Here is a 19207-nt window from a genome sequence, read left to right as displayed (position 1 = left end):
AGGCTGCCGTTTTTCCGTGTCTCGGATTGGTTCTCGAGATCACGTTCCGCTCATTTCTATTGGTTGGCATTATCTGTTGACACGGAAACCGGTTTACATGTCAGGACACAGATTGTCCTATTATAAAATGCCGGTCTTCGGTGGAAAGACCCGGCCATTTGTAAATGGGCACATTAGTCCTGGTTTTAGAATGGTTATATCATGCGTTTACATGTTTAGTGTGCGCCTCCGATTAAAACGACATTTGCATGTAGTTTTCTTCCCCCGCATTTCTTTCAGTGAAAAAATCTTTAGTTGGAAAAAATTTTTTGATTCATAATATATTAAGTGGATTCATAATATATTAACGATTTATGTTAGCTGCTCACCCCGTTTTAATAGGTGTAGTGTGAAAAGTTTAAAGGCTTTATCACTTATTAGGTCAATTCAAAACGTGTGAATCAAGGAATTACTAGAATGGAGCAAGGGGTTTATTAATATAGATGATATATATATTAATTTATATTAATTATAGGAGGAGTACCACCAGTCAAATAGGACAGCAGAACACTGTGCTGGAAGGCAGCTCTTCAGAAGGTTAACGCAACTTATTCCATTCTAAAAGTTCGTTCAGCCCTTTCTGCTCACTTTGTTCCTGATATATCCAGCGGGCTTCTTTGTTGATTAGTCGTCTTTCCACCGACTGTACATCGCCCATCACTCTCTCTAACACTACCCATGAGAAGGTGTGTTTATTGCGGTGGCAGTGTTGCACTAACTTTGTAGTCAGTTTTCCATTCCGTATCGTGCTGACATGTTCTTGGATGCGGAGTTTGATCTTCCGTGTGGTGAGTCCAATATACTCCAGACCACACTCGCATTTCAATCTGTATACCACGTTGGTGGTATTGCAGTTACTGAAGTGGTTCAGTGACCACATCCTCCCCGATTGCAACGTCACGGTGGTTGTTTTCTTAGTCATAGGACACACCGAACAGCTCCCGCATGGGTAATGTCCGTTGGGGATAGTGGTGTTCTCAGTTTCCCGTCTTTCCACACTTCGGGTGTGAACGAGTTTGTCCTTCAGGTTACTCGCTCTTCGGAAGGCAAACCGCGGTGGTGGCATCTTGAAATCCGCTGTAGAAAGTAGGGACCAATGTTTCCTGATCGCCTGGCGGATCTTCGTAGCCATGGGATCGTAAGTCATGACTACGGGTAGACAGTCTGATTTCTCTTTAGGTTGTGTCTCTAACAAGGCTGCTCTGGGTGTGTTCAAGGCTCTTTTCTGGGCTTGCTTGACTACTCTCCGTGGGTATTCACGTGCTTCCAGTTTCAAACTGAGAGCTCCTGCTTGTTCTTTATAGAGTTCTGTGGAAGAGCAGTTTCGTCGGTACCTGAGGAATTGTCCTACCGGGAGATTGTCCCTCAGTGCTCTCGGGTGATATGACCGGTATGACAATAATGAATTCCTATCGGTAGGCTTTTGATGTACGCTTGTTCTGAATCCTCCTCCTGATGCCTCAATTTCAAGATCCAGATAAACCGCCTTAGTGTGGTCATAGTTCCAGGTGAACCGCAGACTCATGTCCTGAGTATTAAGCCAGTTTAGAAATTGGATCAGCAAAGCTTCTTCCCCTGTCCAAAGGAGGAGCACATCATCAATATATCGCCTCCAGAGACGTATGTGGTCTCTGAAGGGATTGGTGTCAGATTCGATGACGTGCTCCTCGAATTGGCCCACATAAATGCAGGCCAGGCTAGGTGCCATTGTAGCCCCCATAGACGTTCCCGTCACTTGCAGAAAAAGGTCGTCCTTGAAGCAGAAAAAATTCCTCGTAAGTGCAATTTCTATGCACTGTAGCACAAAGCTTTGTGGGGTGTCGTAGAACCACTCTTGTGTGGCCAATGCTCTGGATGCAGCCACCAGTGCTGCATCCTGGGGAATACATGAGTACAAAGACTCTATGTCTATAGTTACAATGTATTCGTTGGCAGGTTCAAATGTTGTTTGGTCCAGGACATTTAAAATGTCCATGGTGTCCTTGACGTAGGATTTCTGGGTTACCACTGATTCACGGAGAAAATAATCAGCGAACTGTGATAAGGGCTCCAGAATCGATTGTATTCCCGATACAATGGGCCGACCCGGGGGGGGCCGGGCCGGCTTATGTATCTTAGGCAGAATGTAAAATGCCGGGATCCTGGGATTGGTGTTGACGAGGAACTCCGCTTCCTTCGCGTTTATCCACTTCTTCTCCTTTGCCAGTCCCACTAGGTCAGTTATCATTTTCATGAGATCTGGAGTGGGATCTTTGGTGAGCGGTTGATAATTAGTTCTCACACTAAGTAGACGGCGGACTTCAGCTTCATAGTCACAGGTGTTTAATATGACGATGGCTCCGCCTTTATCGGCGCTTTTTATAGTGATTTTATCATTTCTTTGTAGGGACTTCATAGCCTCCCAATCACTTTTCGTCATGTTTTTGAAAACACCTGATCTATTGTCGTTTTCTATTCTCCCAATTTCCTCTAGAACTTTAGCCTCAAAAACTGCCACTTCCGGGCCGGTAGCTCCAGTCGGAGGGCAGAAAGTAGATGGTTTTCTCAAGTTGGTATAGTAGCCCTTATTCTCCTCAGACGGTTGTTTCGCGAAGAATTTCTTCAATTTGATCTTTCTCATGGTATCGTGAAACTCAGTCCGGCATTTAAAAGCATCATGGATGGGGGTGGGAACAAATCCCAACCCTTTATTAAGTACATGTTCTTCCTCCATTGTTAACTGATGATCGGACAGGTTGACCACAATACTCATTACAGTGGCTTCTTTCCTCTGCTCCGTGTCAGGCGTGGGGAGAACGGTTGCCATTGTTGTGGTTGTCGACTTCCGCGTCCTTTTCCTTTCCCTTGTTGTTGTCCCGGTCCCTTGTTGGACGCTTGTCCCTGTTCTAAAAAACTCCGTAACAAGGTGCTCAGGTCGGTATTGGAAGCTTCTGATTGATTGAATCTTACCCTGCTAGTGCTGGGTCCTGGTTCAGGCTCGTCTTCACTGGAGGTATTGTCAAAGGTCCAGTTAACAGGTGTTCTTCTTTGTGGTTGAAATCTGGCACCTCTGCCTCTTCTCCCTCCTCCGAATTGTTGTGGCTGTTGTTGTTCTTGAGTTTGTTCGTAGTATGAATCATTCACGTAGGGAAAAGCCCATTCATGTGTATAGCGTTGTAAATTGCGCTGCAATCCCCTAATTTTCTGTGTTATCATATATTGTTTGTATTCTTCCAGATCGTCTTGGATTTTTTGTAGATGGTCTTTCGCGTCAGTGAAACTGCTGTCCCGACTGATGGCCTCCTCAAGTTCTAAGATCTCCTTAAGTACTTCTTCGCTTAGTCTCTGAGCTGTACTTATTATTAATATTAACCAATCCCTGGTACACTTATTAGCGATAAAGCTCCAGTCTCGTCGGAACTCTTTATCATCAAGGAAGATCCGCGGTTCTATTCTCACTATTAAACTTGCTGGTGAGGCTCCAGCTTGGTAGTACTCAGTCATAAGAGCCCCATGAAGGGCAATTCTTATATGTTTCTTTTTCAAATTAGTAAGCTTCTCCCATTCTTCTCTAACTTTGTTGTTACCAGAGAGGGGATTCCCTTCAAATAATGATGGGCGTGAGAAAATTGCCGCGATCTGATCATTCGTGAAAGCCAGGCAATTTTTATCCATTATCAGAATACAGGCTTATTGGTGGTTTGAATATGCAGTTAGTGGTGGGGGAACCCGGTTGGAGTGACCACACCTATATGTTTAAAAATCAGAGTTACGACGTAAGGTTGCATAAGGAGTACTCTCACGGCTGAGCCGCCGTACACAAGGCACTACACAAAATGGGAGTCTAGAGGGAAAGACAAACCGAACTAGGACGCCCTCCACTCAGAAAGCTAGTCAACAACAACAGTCCTAGTTCTCATGGCAATTTTCCATTGTAACATTGTAAAACATCTCTGGCCCACGTGCCAAGTCCAAAGGGGTTTCTTTACTCTTAAGAAAAATCCTGAGATGCTTCAAAATATTGCCTTTTAAAACAACAACCTCTCTGATTGAAACAAACAGGACAGCACAAACAAAAAATGTGTGAAGAAGCGAGATGGCACCTCACGGGCGCACCACCAATGGGGCCCCTGATTGGTACTCACCAGGCTGGCCCTGTTCTCATCATTGGTGCCATCAAGCTAAAACCAAAAAAACGTGTCTCGAACCTCAAAAGTAAAAAGACAGTGAATGGTGCAGTGGACACAACTTATATGTGACAAAACTAACAACATTTAACATATAAATCACTGTGCAACTGGGACCATAAACTTTACTTTCATTCCCTTCTCTGTTGCAAACCAATGAACACACATATACTAAAAAGGAAGAGAGTAAATACTACCTATCGATTTACTCTCTACTCACAGCCAACATGTTTCATTGCCTTGGTTTCTATCAGGCAATTTCTTCAGGGCAAAATATTTTGAATGCCACTGCAAGAGACACTGAGGCTTGGGTGCTGTAACAAAAACAAAATAAAAATGTGGTCACCTGGAATCCCCCTCTGAATTCTGCAACTTAGAAATGTCAAACCACCATGCTATATTTCAGAAAATGAAATGAATGGAAAGGAGTCTATTTACCCTGCTTCTAGTTTTGCCTCTCATACCAGTGATGAAGGAAAGATAAAAACGGAATCCAGCCCCCTTAGGTGAGCATGGTCCTGACTCCCCGTTCGAGAGAGTAACTGTAATTAAAAAACACAGGGTATTACATTACTTCAGTGTAGGTGCCAGTTCCCAGCTGACGCTTTCCAGACCTCCAGAGTGCAGCCCTGCTAGATGTTAAATGTTACCGGTAGAGCAGTAGCGGTAGGCGTCCTCTCAACCCTCGAGCTCAGAACGAGTAAGTTTCTGTGTATTTACCGAATGAAGAGCGATCGGATTGGTTCAGGCTGCCGTTTTTCCGTGTCTCGGATTGGTTCTCGAGATCACGTTCCGCTCATTTCTATTGGTTGGCATTATCTGTTGACACGGAAACCGGTTTACATGTCAGGACACAGATTGTCCTATTATAAAATGCCGGTCTTCGGTGGAAAGACCCGGCCATTTGTAAATGGGCACATTAGTCCTGGTTTTAGAATGGTTATATCATGCGTTTACATGTTTAGTGTGCGCCTCCGATTAAAACGACATTTGCATGTAGTTTTCTTCCCCCGCATTTCTTTCAGTGAAAAAATCTTTAGTTGGAAAAAAATTTTTGATTCATAATATATTAAGTGGATTCATAATATATTAACGATTTATGTTAGCTGCTCACCCCGTTTTAATAGGTGTAGTGTGAAAAGTTTAAAGGCTTTATCACTTATTAGGTCAATTCAAAACGTGTGAATCAAGGAATTACTAGAATGGAGCAAGGGGTTTATTAATATAGATGATATATATATTAATTTATATTAATTATAGGAGGAGTACCACCAGTCAAATAGGACAGCAGAACACTGTGCTGGAAGGCAGCTCTTCAGAAGGTTAACGCAACTTATTCCATTCTAAAAGTTCGTTCAGCCCTTTCTGCTCACTTTGTTCCTGATATATCCAGCGGGCTTCTTTGTTGATTAGTCGTCTTTCCACCGACTGTACATCGCCCATCACTCTCTCTAACACTACCCATGAGAAGGTGTGTTTATTGCGGTGGCAGTGTTGCACTAACTTTGTAGTCAGTTTTCCATTCCGTATCGTGCTGACATGTTCTTGGATGCGGAGTTTGATCTTCCGTGTGGTGAGTCCAATATACTCCAGACCACACTCGCATTTCAATCTGTATACCACGTTGGTGGTATTGCAGTTACTGAAGTGGTTCAGTGACCACATCCTCCCCGATTGCAACGTCACGGTGGTTGTTTTCTTAGTCATAGGACACACCGAACAGCTCCCGCATGGGTAATGTCCGTTGGGGATAGTGGTGTTCTCAGTTTCCCGTCTTTCCACACTTCGGGTGTGAACGAGTTTGTCCTTCAGGTTACTCGCTCTTCGGAAGGCAAACCGCGGTGGTGGCATCTTGAAATCCGCTGTAGAAAGTAGGGACCAATGTTTCCTGATCGCCTGGCGGATCTTCGTAGCCATGGGATCGTAAGTCATGACTACGGGTAGACAGTCTGATTTCTCTTTAGGTTGTGTCTCTAACAAGGCTGCTCTGGGTGTGTTCAAGGCTCTTTTCTGGGCTTGCTTGACTACTCTCCGTGGGTATTCACGTGCTTCCAGTTTCAAACTGAGAGCTCCTGCTTGTTCTTTATAGAGTTCTGTGGAAGAGCAGTTTCGTCGGTACCTGAGGAATTGTCCTACCGGGAGATTGTCCCTCAGTGCTCTCGGGTGATATGACCGGTATGACAATAATGAATTCCTATCGGTAGGCTTTTGATGTACGCTTGTTCTGAATCCTCCTCCTGATGCCTCAATTTCAAGATCCAGATAAACCGCCTTAGTGTGGTCATAGTTCCAGGTGAACCGCAGACTCATGTCCTGAGTATTAAGCCAGTTTAGAAATTGGATCAGCAAAGCTTCTTCCCCTGTCCAAAGGAGGAGCACATCATCAATATATCGCCTCCAGAGACGTATGTGGTCTCTGAAGGGATTGGTGTCAGATTCGATGACGTGCTCCTCGAATTGGCCCACATAAATGCAGGCCAGGCTAGGTGCCATTGTAGCCCCCATAGACGTTCCCGTCACTTGCAGAAAAAGGTCGTCCTTGAAGCAGAAAAAATTCCTCGTAAGTGCAATTTCTATGCACTGTAGCACAAAGCTTTGTGGGGTGTCGTAGAACCACTCTTGTGTGGCCAATGCTCTGGATGCAGCCACCAGTGCTGCATCCTGGGGAATACATGAGTACAAAGACTCTATGTCTATAGTTACAATGTATTCGTTGGCAGGTTCAAATGTTGTTTGGTCCAGGACATTTAAAATGTCCATGGTGTCCTTGACGTAGGATTTCTGGGTTACCACTGATTCACGGAGAAAATAATCAGCGAACTGTGATAAGGGCTCCAGAATCGATTGTATTCCCGATACAATGGGCCGACCCGGGGGGGGCCGGGCCGGCTTATGTATCTTAGGCAGAATGTAAAATGCCGGGATCCTGGGATTGGTGTTGACGAGGAACTCCGCTTCCTTCGCGTTTATCCACTTCTTCTCCTTTGCCAGTCCCACTAGGTCAGTTATCATTTTCATGAGATCCTCCTTTGGACAGGGGAAGAAGCTTTGCTGATCCAATTTCTAAACTGGCTTAATACTCAGGACATGAGTCTGCGGTTCACCTGGAACTATGACCACACTAAGGCGGTTTATCTGGATCTTGAAATTGAGGCATCAGGAGGAGGATTCAGAACAAGCGTACATCAAAAGCCTACCGATAGGAATTCATTATTGTCATACCGGTCATATCACCCGAGAGCACTGAGGGACAATCTCCCGGTAGGACAATTCCTCAGGTACCGACGAAACTGCTCTTCCACAGAACTCTATAAAGAACAAGCAGGAGCTCTCAGTTTGAAACTGGAAGCACGTGAATACCCACGGAGAGTAGTCAAGCAAGCCCAGAAAAGAGCCTTGAACACACCCAGAGCAGCCTTGTTAGAGACACAACCTAAAGAGAAATCAGACTGTCTACCCGTAGTCATGACTTACGATCCCATGGCTACGAAGATCCGCCAGGCGATCAGGAAACATTGGTCCCTACTTTCTACAGCGGATTTCAAGATGCCACCACCGCGGTTTGCCTTCCGAAGAGCGAGTAACCTGAAGGACAAACTCGTTCACACCCGAAGTGTGGAAAGACGGGAAACTGAGAACACCACTATCCCCAACGGACATTACCCATGCGGGAGCTGTTCGGTGTGTCCTATGACTAAGAAAACAACCACCGTGACGTTGCAATCGGGGAGGATGTGGTCACTGAACCACTTCAGTAACTGCAATACCACCAACGTGGTATACAGATTGAAATGCGAGTGTGGTCTGGAGTATATTGGACTCACCACACGGAAGATCAAACTCCGCATCCAAGAACATGTCAGCACGATACGGAATGGAAAACTGACTACAAAGTTAGTGCAACACTGCCACCGCAATAAACACACCTTCTCATGGGTAGTGTTAGAGAGAGTGATGGGCGATGTACAGTCGGTGGAAAGACGACTAATCAACAAAGAAGCCCGCTGGATATATCAGGAACAAAGTGAGCAGAAAGGGCTGAACGAACTTTTAGAATGGAATAAGTTGCGTTAACCTTCTGAAGAGCTGCCTTCCAGCACAGTGTTCTGCTGTCCTATTTGACTGGTGGTACTCCTCCTATAATTAATATAAATTAATATATATATCATCTATATTAATAAACCCCTTGCTCCATTCTAGTAATTCCTTGATTCACACGTTTTGAATTGACCTAATAAGTGATAAAGCCTTTAAACTTTTCACACTACACCTATTAAAACGGGGTGAGCAGCTAACATAAATCGTTAATATATTATGAATCCACTTAATATATTATGAATCAAAAATTTTTTTCCAACTAAAGATTTTTTCACTGAAAGAAATGCGGGGGAAGAAAACTACATGCAAATGTCGTTTTAATCGGAGGCGCACACTAAACATGTAAACGCATGATATAACCATTCTAAAACCAGGACTAATGTGCCCATTTACAAATGGCCGGGTCTTTCCACCGAAGACCGGCATTTTATAATAGGACAATCTGTGTCCTGACATGTAAACCGGTTTCCGTGTCAACAGATAATGCCAACCAATAGAAATGAGCGGAACGTGATCTCGAGAACCAATCCGAGACACGGAAAAACGGCAGCCTGAACCAATCCGATCGCTCTTCATTCGGTAAATACACAGAAACTTACTCGTTCTGAGCTCGAGGGTTGAGAGGACGCCTACCGCTACTGCTCTACCGGTAACATTTAACATCTAGCAGGGCTGCACTCTGGAGGTCTGGAAAGCGTCAGCTGGGAACTGGCACCTACACTGAAGTAATGTAATACCCTGTGTTTTTTAATTACAGTTACTCTCTCGAACGGGGAGTCAGGACCATGCTCACCTAAGGGGGCTGGATTCCGTTTTTATCTTTCCTTCATCACTGGTATGAGAGGCAAAACTAGAAGCAGGGTAAATAGACTCCTTTCCATTCATTTCATTTTCTGAAATATAGCATGGTGGTTTGACATTTCTAAGTTGCAGAATTCAGAGGCGGGGATTCCAGGTGACCACATTTTTATTTTGTTTTTGTTACAGCACCCAAGCCTCAGTGTCTCTTGCAGTGGCATTCAAAATATTTTGCCCTGAAGAAATTGCCTGATAGAAACCAAGGCAATGAAACATGTTGGCTGTGAGTAGAGAGTAAATCGATAGGTAGTATTTACTCTCTTCCTTTTTAGTATATGTGTGTTCATTGGTTTGCAACAGAGAAGGGAATGAAAGTAAAGTTTATGGTCCCAGTTGCACAGTGATTTATATGTTAAATGTTGTTAGTTTTGTCACATATAAGTTGTGTCCACTGCACCATTCACTGTCTTTTTACTTTTGAGGTTCGAGACACGTTTTTTTGGTTTTAGCTTGATGGCACCAATGATGAGAACAGGGCCAGCCTGGTGAGTACCAATCAGGGGCCCCATTGGTGGTGCGCCCGTGAGGTGCCATCTCGCTTCTTCACACATTTTTTGTTTGTGCTGTCCTGTTTGTTTCAATCAGAGAGGTTGTTGTTTTAAAAGGCAATATTTTGAAGCATCTCAGGATTTTTCTTAAGAGTAAAGAAACCCCTTTGGACTTGGCACGTGGGCCAGAGATGTTTTACAATGTTACAATGGAAAATTGCCATGAGAACTAGGACTGTTGTTGTTGACTAGCACTTGCCAGGTTAACATGGCAGTTTAAAACTACCCTCACAGACACTGCAGTGACAGGTCTGAGACATTACAAGTCTTCTCATGTGGGTGGCACAATCAGCGTTCCAGCCCCACTAGTAGCATTTGATTTACAGCCCCTGGTCATACACAGTGCACTTTACTAGTGACTCACCAGTAAATCAAATATGCCAATCATGGATAACCAATCATAATCACAATTTACACAGGGAGCACTTACACGTCCGCACTGATCAGCAGTGGTAAAGTGCACAGAGTTCTAAAACCAGCAGAAACGAATTGCAGCACACAACTAAAAACAGGAAGTCAGAAGCAAAAAAGACAAGGGAAAAGCACACCATAGATGCCAGGTCTAACATTTGTTAATGTGATAAGTAAAGTATGCAGCTAACTGCAACAACACCAGTCGCGGCCCGTGCAGGTTAGAGATGTGGGGCCAGATAGGGGGGTGGGGGGGGGTCGATTTTGACGGACGATGATGAGGGAAAATTAAATAAATAATTAATTTTCCCTCCACATTGTCTTTCTGAATCCCCCCCACCGGGCCCCACTGCCTCACCGCTCTTACCTGCACGGGCCGCAGCTGAACACCACAGAATTCTGCCTGGCCTCCTAATATGTGAAAAGTGGTTCTGCCGCACCGGTGGAATCTCTTTTGTCACACGTTTCCCCACAAGGCATTTCAGGATCTCCTATATGGCTTGTGACCCTTCACCATGGATGTTGAGGTGAGGACTCCCTGCAGCCCAGCAGCCTAGTGAACTGCCTACAGTGCTTAATTCGGCCAGAACAGTCCAAAGCGTTCTGATGGAGAACTGGAAGCAGAGAACACAATTTAAAACAATAGGGAAATTCGGTTAATGAAATCAGGGACTGCATGGAAGACAATTTTCGGTTTAATGCTTCAGGGAACCTTCTCTGTGGGGATAGGGATCACTGGGACATATAAATAATAAATATATAGTAATAAATAATCGAAACATATTAATGAGTTCTCTTACTTAACTTAGAATTACTCTATTTGGTGACTCCTCAGACACACTTGAGGAACATTGTATTTTTTAGTTCGCCTCCATCCTCCCGTATTTTTATAAAACGAATCCGAACTGAGTGATCCAGTATTCTAATTTTTCGGGCTCTTTTTCCAGTTATAGTTTCGAAGGCTGTGAGTATTTTTTTTTACATCTAATAAGATGATGCAATGTTATGTGCTCAATTAATTCCATCACAGGATTCTTGCAATAAAGTGCATACCAGCATCTTGCTTTAGGCTACTCCGGGATTTTTAAGGAAGCTGTACATGATCCCCTGTAAGCCTCGTGCATTATGTGGCCTCTCTCCATTCTTCATCAACATTTGCTCAATAATTCACGTGTATTATCTCAAGTCCGATGAGTGTTGAAAGACAATCGCCCTTTTACCACAGCTGCTCGTTGCTTTCAGTTCTCGCACGCAGATCGCAAATTGCGCTTTTAAAATACCTCGTTAATCTGCCTAAAGCTTGAAGATGAGGTACGGAGCGAGACTTTTCACCATTTGAAGCAAACACATTAAGTTCAGCTGCCTGCACCTGAGTGCTCACTCTGTAAGCGTCAGATTAAGGAGGCGTTCCACAGCAATGCTCTGCATTCCACGTACAAAGCTTGGCATTAGTGAGTGTTAAGGGAGGCATCTATTAGCAGCACATTTGTGCATTAGGCCTAGTGCACCTTATGAGCCTAATCCACCTCTTTGGGTAATGGTGGCATGGTGCTAGAAATGCACATAGTCAACTAACGTGAGCATGATTTTGAGGCCTGGTGTTGGAAATGCACATAGTCAACTAACGTGAGCATGATTTTGAGGCCTGGTGTTGGAAATGCACATAGTCAACTAACGTGAGCATGATTTTGAGGCTTGGTGCTAGAAATGCACATAGTCAACTAACGTGAGCATGATTTTAAGGCCATGGTTCTTTTAACTAGTTAATCTGTAAATTATAAATTAAATTGCTATTAATGTGATTATATACGCGTGTGTATGTTTTGGCGGATCTCTCATTCCCCCATGCATGCACAGTCCACAAGTTTGCTGGGGAAAGGCCATGTTACCCAAAAACAAGGAATAGCAGGTATTGGGAAAGCTAATAGGCCTGCATATTATGTTTAATCGCATGTAAACGCAGGCATGCACTCGGGAGGATTGTACACGTCATAGCATATTAAAGCCAGACCAACTGGACTTGCCAGTACTTGTTCGTGCACAGTTGATTTGCAGAGAAAAACATATGCGTGGTGTAGAACCTTCTAGTTAGAAAGCTGTACTCACTCTAGTGCCTATGAACAACGTGCCTATTTCATCTACTCAACGATTAGACCCTTCGGCACTCCCGCTTGTTTTTCGTTCGTACATTCTTTATATCTTTCAATCTGTGCACCGCCTAAGCAAAAGCAAATATACGTTCTTGAGATGCAGAGCATCAGCCTTCGGTGTAAAATATTATATTCAATGTATTTTGGCTGTTAATCATTTATTTTTAAGCATTCCCCATTTTTATATTTAGAGTTTTTTTAGATGTTTGACGTCCCAGCCATTGGCCCACTCAGAACCAGGCAGTTGGAGACAGACCCCACCCTCACCCAGCCAGGTGATGAGGACCGTACATCTGAGGCTGTGACTGGAGGTACAAGCCCAGTGGGGTGTAAAAGTGGGCGTGCTGTTGTTTGAAAGTGTTACCCAGTCAGGCCCTCATCACAGTTCCTCCTACAGCACTTCTACTCTTAATGACCGGCCTGCATGCACAACTAAACAAATAAGCACATATAGGGTAGTGTAAACAATGCCGCATTGAGGCTGGGAGAAGATGCTCCATATTTTCAATCTGTCCCACGGGGTGGAACTATAATCGAACTTCAGGGGGGGGAAGGCTAAGACTCCCAGCCGGGGCTGGCCCTAGCACTGGCCGTAGCATTGGTCACGCACAGTGCAACAGTCTTTATTGGCACCCCTTTCCTATTTCCTCCTTTTCCATGAATTCCCTCACTACCACTTGCTAACAATGCACCTCATCTAACTATAGCCCCTTTAATTTTTTTATAGGACTACTTGTAGTTTACTCACACTTAGGGGCCCATTAGGATGTCGGGCGGATTGCCCCCGGCAGGCTGGCGGTAGCCACCTCCAGCCTGGCGGGGGCAATCCACCTGACATCCTCACTCATTTCCCCCCCGCCATATTAGTATGGCGGGGGGGACCTCGGCGGACGGAAAGACCGTCCGCCGCTTTTCCACCCGGTCTCCTTGCGGCCAGGGTGGAAAAGGAATAATATGGTGGCAGTGTCTATCAGACACCACAAGCCATATTATGATGGGCATTTTACAATGCCTTTCCGTGGCGGCAATGCCGCCACGGAAAGGCATGCGGTCTTCACTTTGGGGGCCCCCTGCGGGCCCCCAAAGTGAAGGAGGTGTGGGGGGTGCACACGGGGGGTACCTGTGGTACCCCCCCGTCATTTGCATATATAATGCGGTAGGCACAGCGCGGTGCCTGCCGCATTGTGTATGCAAATCCATACATACATTTATGGCATTGTGGCAGGCGGTGCAGAGAGCACAGCCCGCCACAATGTTATAAATGCAGGATGCGGCCGACACTGTGGCGGCTGCATCCTAATACCACCCACGGGACCCCCGCCCTTATGGCGGGCGGTCCCAATCCCCGACAGGATGGTAGGCGGGCAAAGTCCGCCCGCCATCCTAATGACCCCCTTAGTTCTGTGATCTGCATGGTACACATTCTTTGTAGCAGGCACATGAACCCTCTGCACTGTGTGGGTGACAGGAGGGCCCATGTGAGTGCACGGTGAGCGATGCAACACTGTGAGAGTAGGGTGAGAGGAGTGACTGCGGGGGGAGTGAGGTGACCATATGAATTTGTGTGCGGATGTAAGTGCAGAGTGGGACAAATTAATGTATGGCTAGTGATGGGCTTGTTTGAGTGAGATTGCAGAGTGAGCAGCGGTGGGACAGTTGAGTAAAGTGTCACATGTGTGCAGGGTGAGTAATGTGCTCGTGTGACTGCAGGGTGAGGCGCAGGGTGAACAGCGCAAGTGAATTGTGAGTGCAGAGTGATCACTGTGAATGCAGAGTGAGCGGTGTGCTCATGTGACTGCAGAGTAAGTGAAGGAAGAACAGTGTGAGTTCATGACGAGTGGCATAAGTGCAGTATGGTCATTAGGAATGCAGGGTGAACAGCATGAGTGCATGGTGATCAGCGTGAGTGTGGGGTGAATAATGTGAGTGCATGTGATCGCTGTGAGTGCAGGGTGAGTGTGAAAGTGAAGGGCGAGAATGAGGAGTGAGTTATCTAAATGCAGGGTGCATTCCCAGGCCCTTGAAGTAACTAAGCATGTTATTGAGGGCTGGCGTAGGGTTTCAGATATAAGTTAAACTATTGCTACTATGGCAATATTCAGGGTCAGAGCCGAACTGCCACAGCGGGCACCTGGCATTTTCTCGGTGGGCTGGAAGGGTGGGGGCCGTTTTGGACCAGTGGGGGCCAGTTTTGCTACAGGGGGCCGGTTTTGCAGCAGTGCTGCAATATTGGCTCCCTGTACCAAAAGCTGCTGCAGTGTTTACCACTTGCTTTCCAGACCCTCCTGCTCCCTCCCCCCCAGTGGCATGTACGACTCAATTGCCAAGGCCAGTTTGCGTTCCCCGTCCGGCCCTGTTCAGGAATCGAGGGTGGAGGAAATAAATATTTTGCTCACCCTGCAACAAACTACCAGTCTTGTGATTAGGGTTGCCAGCTCATAATATTGATGTCCCAGGCTGTACAAAAATAAGCAGCCACCCAAAGTCTATTTCCAGCACTTATCTGTGCATACTTGGAATAGCAAATAAAAATGGAAAGCATTTTTAATTGCGTTCTAGGGCTGCCTAAATGATCCATGACTAATAATTAAAGAGAACAAAGACAGAAAAGTCACATTACAAATGAATATATACTATTTTGTTTATAACCCTTTCAAGGCCTTTGCAGGCTCTGTAAACAATAAATGGCTGGTGATTTCTTTTGGCAACCCTACTTTATATTCCTTTTCCTGAAATGCATTCTCACACTACAGCAGTAAAAGTAAGGAATAAGCTGAGTGGGCACCTAGGGGTACTGGAACCAGATAAAAACACGAAGCCTCAGTAACCAGTTTACAAAGGTATGTAGATATGCAAAAAGTCTTACAAAGACCCGTGAAAAACTCAGGTGTGCCGGAGATAAGACTCCAGACACTGCCTAGCCGAGCCCACAGCAGGTCAAGCTGCAGCAGCCCGGGCTGACACACATCATTGGGAGTGAAGCCCTTTTAGCCCTTTGGGCATAGCGGGCCTGCTGTCACATGACAGACAGTTCATTCACTCACCTAGAGACCAGAGCCTTGTGATTAATACCGCAGCTGATGTGACTTATCCCCATGGCTGCATGCAATTGCTGACTTGTGCTGCTACCAATCCTTCCTGATGGGTCAACACTATTGGAGCCTTCTTCATCCCTGACCAGAATCCAACCCCCGGTGGATTTTTGAATCTCGGAGCTAGAAGTACTTGTTTTTTAGTGTTTTTTTATATATAATACTCTTTAACAATAAGCTATGTGTGGTAGCTTTATGGCAGCGTCTCGTCATACCTTCTTTATCCCTTTGCTTCTCTTTGGTCTTTGTTTCTTGGTCACTTTTTCACAACAGTTCTTTCATGGTGGTTTGTATGAGCTCCAATTTTTGAAGCAAAACATGTATAACTCTTTCTCCCAGTTGTTTACAGCAGCTAAATATGTCCACTTTGGAGCTGCATATCTCTGACTTGATGTTCGTGCTCTCTTTGTTTGACATGCTGCAGTTTCTTCTCCACCTATATGACTTTGCTCAGACTGACTAGAGACTTCAATCACAGCAGAAGATATTTTGCCTGCAGTTAACATGTGCCTCAATCTTTCAGATTTTCTTGGCCAATGGTCTCCCTTTCGCACTTGTTTTACAGGTACACTGTTCACATCGTTTGAGTTGACAATTTTCGCAGTTAAATCCCCTTCACTTTGATCCTCGTTACCAACCGGGATCAACTCTCTTTGACTCTCATTTATAAGTGTTTCGAGACCCAGAATCTGGCACACTCTCTTCTCTTTGCTTACTCTTTTACCACCAGTTTATTCATCACAGAGCCTGCACTTTCAAGGGGACTTGGGACTCAACAAGTGTGGGCTTCATGCACCCAATTAGGTAGACCACCACATTTTAAAACAGTTGTGGTTACAAGAATCACTTGATAAGGCCCACACCAACAAGGTTCCAAACAGGACTTTTGCACATGCTTCTTTACGAGTACCCAAGTCACCTGGGCACAGGTCGTGGCACCGCTCCTGTTGAATGGTAGTTGTGACTTCTCCAACCTGGCGAGACACAGAATGTACCACATCAGTTAGCCCTTCACAATAATCGAGTACCAAGTCATCAAAAATATTTAGACATTGATTTGCTGGGACTGTGGGATGCCTCATATCCCTCCTCATAATTATTTCATGAGGGGACTGTCCAGTTCTTCTGCCTGGGATGCTTCGCAAACTCATCAATACCAAAGGTAATACATCAGGCCATTTCATAGATGTGGACGCACACACTTTTGCTACTCTGGACTTAATAGTTCCATTTACTTGTTCAACGACACCAGATGCCCGTGGTTGATAAGCACAGTGTAGCCTTTGCTCAATTTGCAATGCAGCACAAAAGCATTCGTACAACTTCATTGTTGAAGTGGGTACCTCTATCCAATTTCAACGAGACTGGAAAACCAAATCTTGGTATTAAGTCTCTAAGAAGCAGTTTAGCTACTGTTAAGCTATCATTGCGCCTTGTGGGGTAAGCCTCTACCCAACGAGAAAACAAGGGGGCATCTCACTAAAATCTAGCTGCATGCGGATAAAAGGACCTCCTGATTTCCCAATGTGAATTATACTCTCCACTGTTTTTCTTCCTGCATTTTGTTGTTGGCAAATTACACATCTTTGACACAGACTCTCTGCAATGGCTCTAAATGTGGATTGTACCAAGTCTGGTGAAAGAGACGTAGCATAACATCTCTGACTACATATACAGGTCCATGGCAAATCCTTGACTTTGGACACAATAGGCTATTTGGCAACAGAGGCCGCCCATCCGTGTACACCCACACGCCATCCTCCTGCCTACGATTACATCCTGTTTTAATCCACCCTTCTCTCTCTGCTTGTGCTACTGAATCTTGCATCAGTGATGTCATGAGTGATGTCACTGACCATGTCATGAGTGATGTAATATGTGACGTCATCAGCAGTGCATTGCAGGCGCGCAAGTTATAGTGAGTCCAACTAACTATAACGTGGGAATTTCAATGGTTTTATGTCAGTAAAATTTCCAGCTAACTATAACTGGTGTGAAACCTATGTTTTTTTCAGTGAATTTAATATGTTTTTTAAATGCTAATTCCTAACTATACCTGGTGTGAAACCTATGGTTTTTTCAGTGAATTTCAAAGGTTTTTTAAATGCTAATTCCTAACTATAACTGGTGTGAAACCTATGGTTTTTTCAGTGAATTTCATAGGTTTTTTAAATGCTAATTCCTAAGTATAACTGGTGTGAAACCTTTGGTTTTTTCAGTGAATTTCAAAGGTTTTTTAATAGCAAATTTCTATAGCTATGAAAGGTAATATTTTTTATAATGAATCCTTTAATGTATATTTATGTAATACTATTTTTTTATGTATATTGTTCATGGTTTTGTTTTTTTTTGCCCTGGAGCGCTCCTGGTGCGCGTCCCAGTGAGCGCACCGGAAAGCGCAGTCTTGCGGCGCACCCCAGGGCGCGTACCGGTGAGCGTCCCGTTAGCGCTTTTGCCGCAAACGAAAACATCATCGTGACATATCGCGTAGCCGCGTCCGTGTGATACGCATGGCGTAAACGCACCCGAAAACACTTGAGAGCATACGATCGCGCAACGTAAGCATCCGACGCGCTTACGCGTCGCACCCCTGGGCGCGCCCCGGGGCGCGTAGCGTAAGCGCGTCGGGTCATATGACCTAAAAATAACACGTTTGATTGGTTGAGGACAGTTTTTTTTCCTAATGATGAAAGCCCCCACCTTTTTTCCTCATTCTCACTTTGTACTTTGAGTGAAGAAGACCTGTTGAAAGACCTCTCTGTACTTTTCTGGACTGAAAAATGGCTTCAGTAGCAGCAGCAGCAGGAGCATCTCAGCCACCACCACCACCACCAAGAGGACCACCACAACACCACAGTGGTGGAGATGAAGAAGAGGAGGAGGAGGAGGAGGAGGGGAGGAGGACATTCCTGCCAGAAGACAATACCCCATATAGGCCAAAGCAGCACATTGTATGGGAGTTTTTTTCCATCCCAAGTGGCCTCAAAAAGGTGAATGCGCCAAAGGTGACTTGCCTAAACTGTAACATAGAACTTTCAAGGGGGAACCCTAACAAGAAATACTCATTTGGCAATAACACCATGATTCGGCACATGCAGCGCAGGCATCCCAACAACTATGCTGCGGCAGAGGTCCGAGAACTGGCCACAAACCCTCCCCAATCTTCACCAACAACCCCAGTTTGGGCAATACAAGATCACTTGTATATTTTGTGGTAAGACCATCACCTATGGTGAGCAAAGCATAAAGCTCATCAACCGTGCTGGTGACAACCACAATTGCCCCAAAAAACAAACATTTTTTCCTGATCTTTTTTTGCTCCTGTTGAGCCGTTTACAATTCCCTGTTTTTTGTTTCTCCCCATAAAAATAACAAAAAAAAATATAAAATTGTTCATAAAAGCCAAAAAAAGTACAAAATGTTCAAAAAAACATAAAAAAAATATAAAACAAGAAAAAGAAGAAAAAAACTGTTCTTTTTAGAACTACCTTCCATTTATAAAAAAAGGCTACATTTTTTAAAAACTGTCATTCTTTTTCCCCCATGGTACGCTCCCCGGTACGCTCCCCGGTGCGCGTACCGGGCGCTCCCCCCGCGCAAATTGAAAAAAAATTAATTTGTTTTTGCCCCGCGGGGCCCTTTTATGGTCGCCACATCAAACCTAGGGGGTCAGGGGGGGTCTACTCTGCCCCCTTTTGGTAATTTCCCCCTTTGTTTTTGCCACCTCTTGTGTCTTGATCCTACCGAGACACAAGATGGCGGCCGCTCCGGACTGTTTGGAATGTTGACAGACACCCGAGAGCCAATCAGGGTTCCGCGCGCGAACTCGCGTAGCGCGCTGGTTC

This window comes from Lissotriton vulgaris, chromosome 2_1 (assembly GCF_964263255.1).
Source record: "Lissotriton vulgaris chromosome 2_1, aLisVul1.2, whole genome shotgun sequence".
In the NCBI taxonomy this organism is placed as follows: domain Eukaryota; kingdom Metazoa; phylum Chordata; class Amphibia; order Caudata; family Salamandridae; genus Lissotriton; species Lissotriton vulgaris.
The sequence above is the reverse complement of the archived record's forward strand: the minus strand, read 5'-3'. Positions refer to the sequence as shown.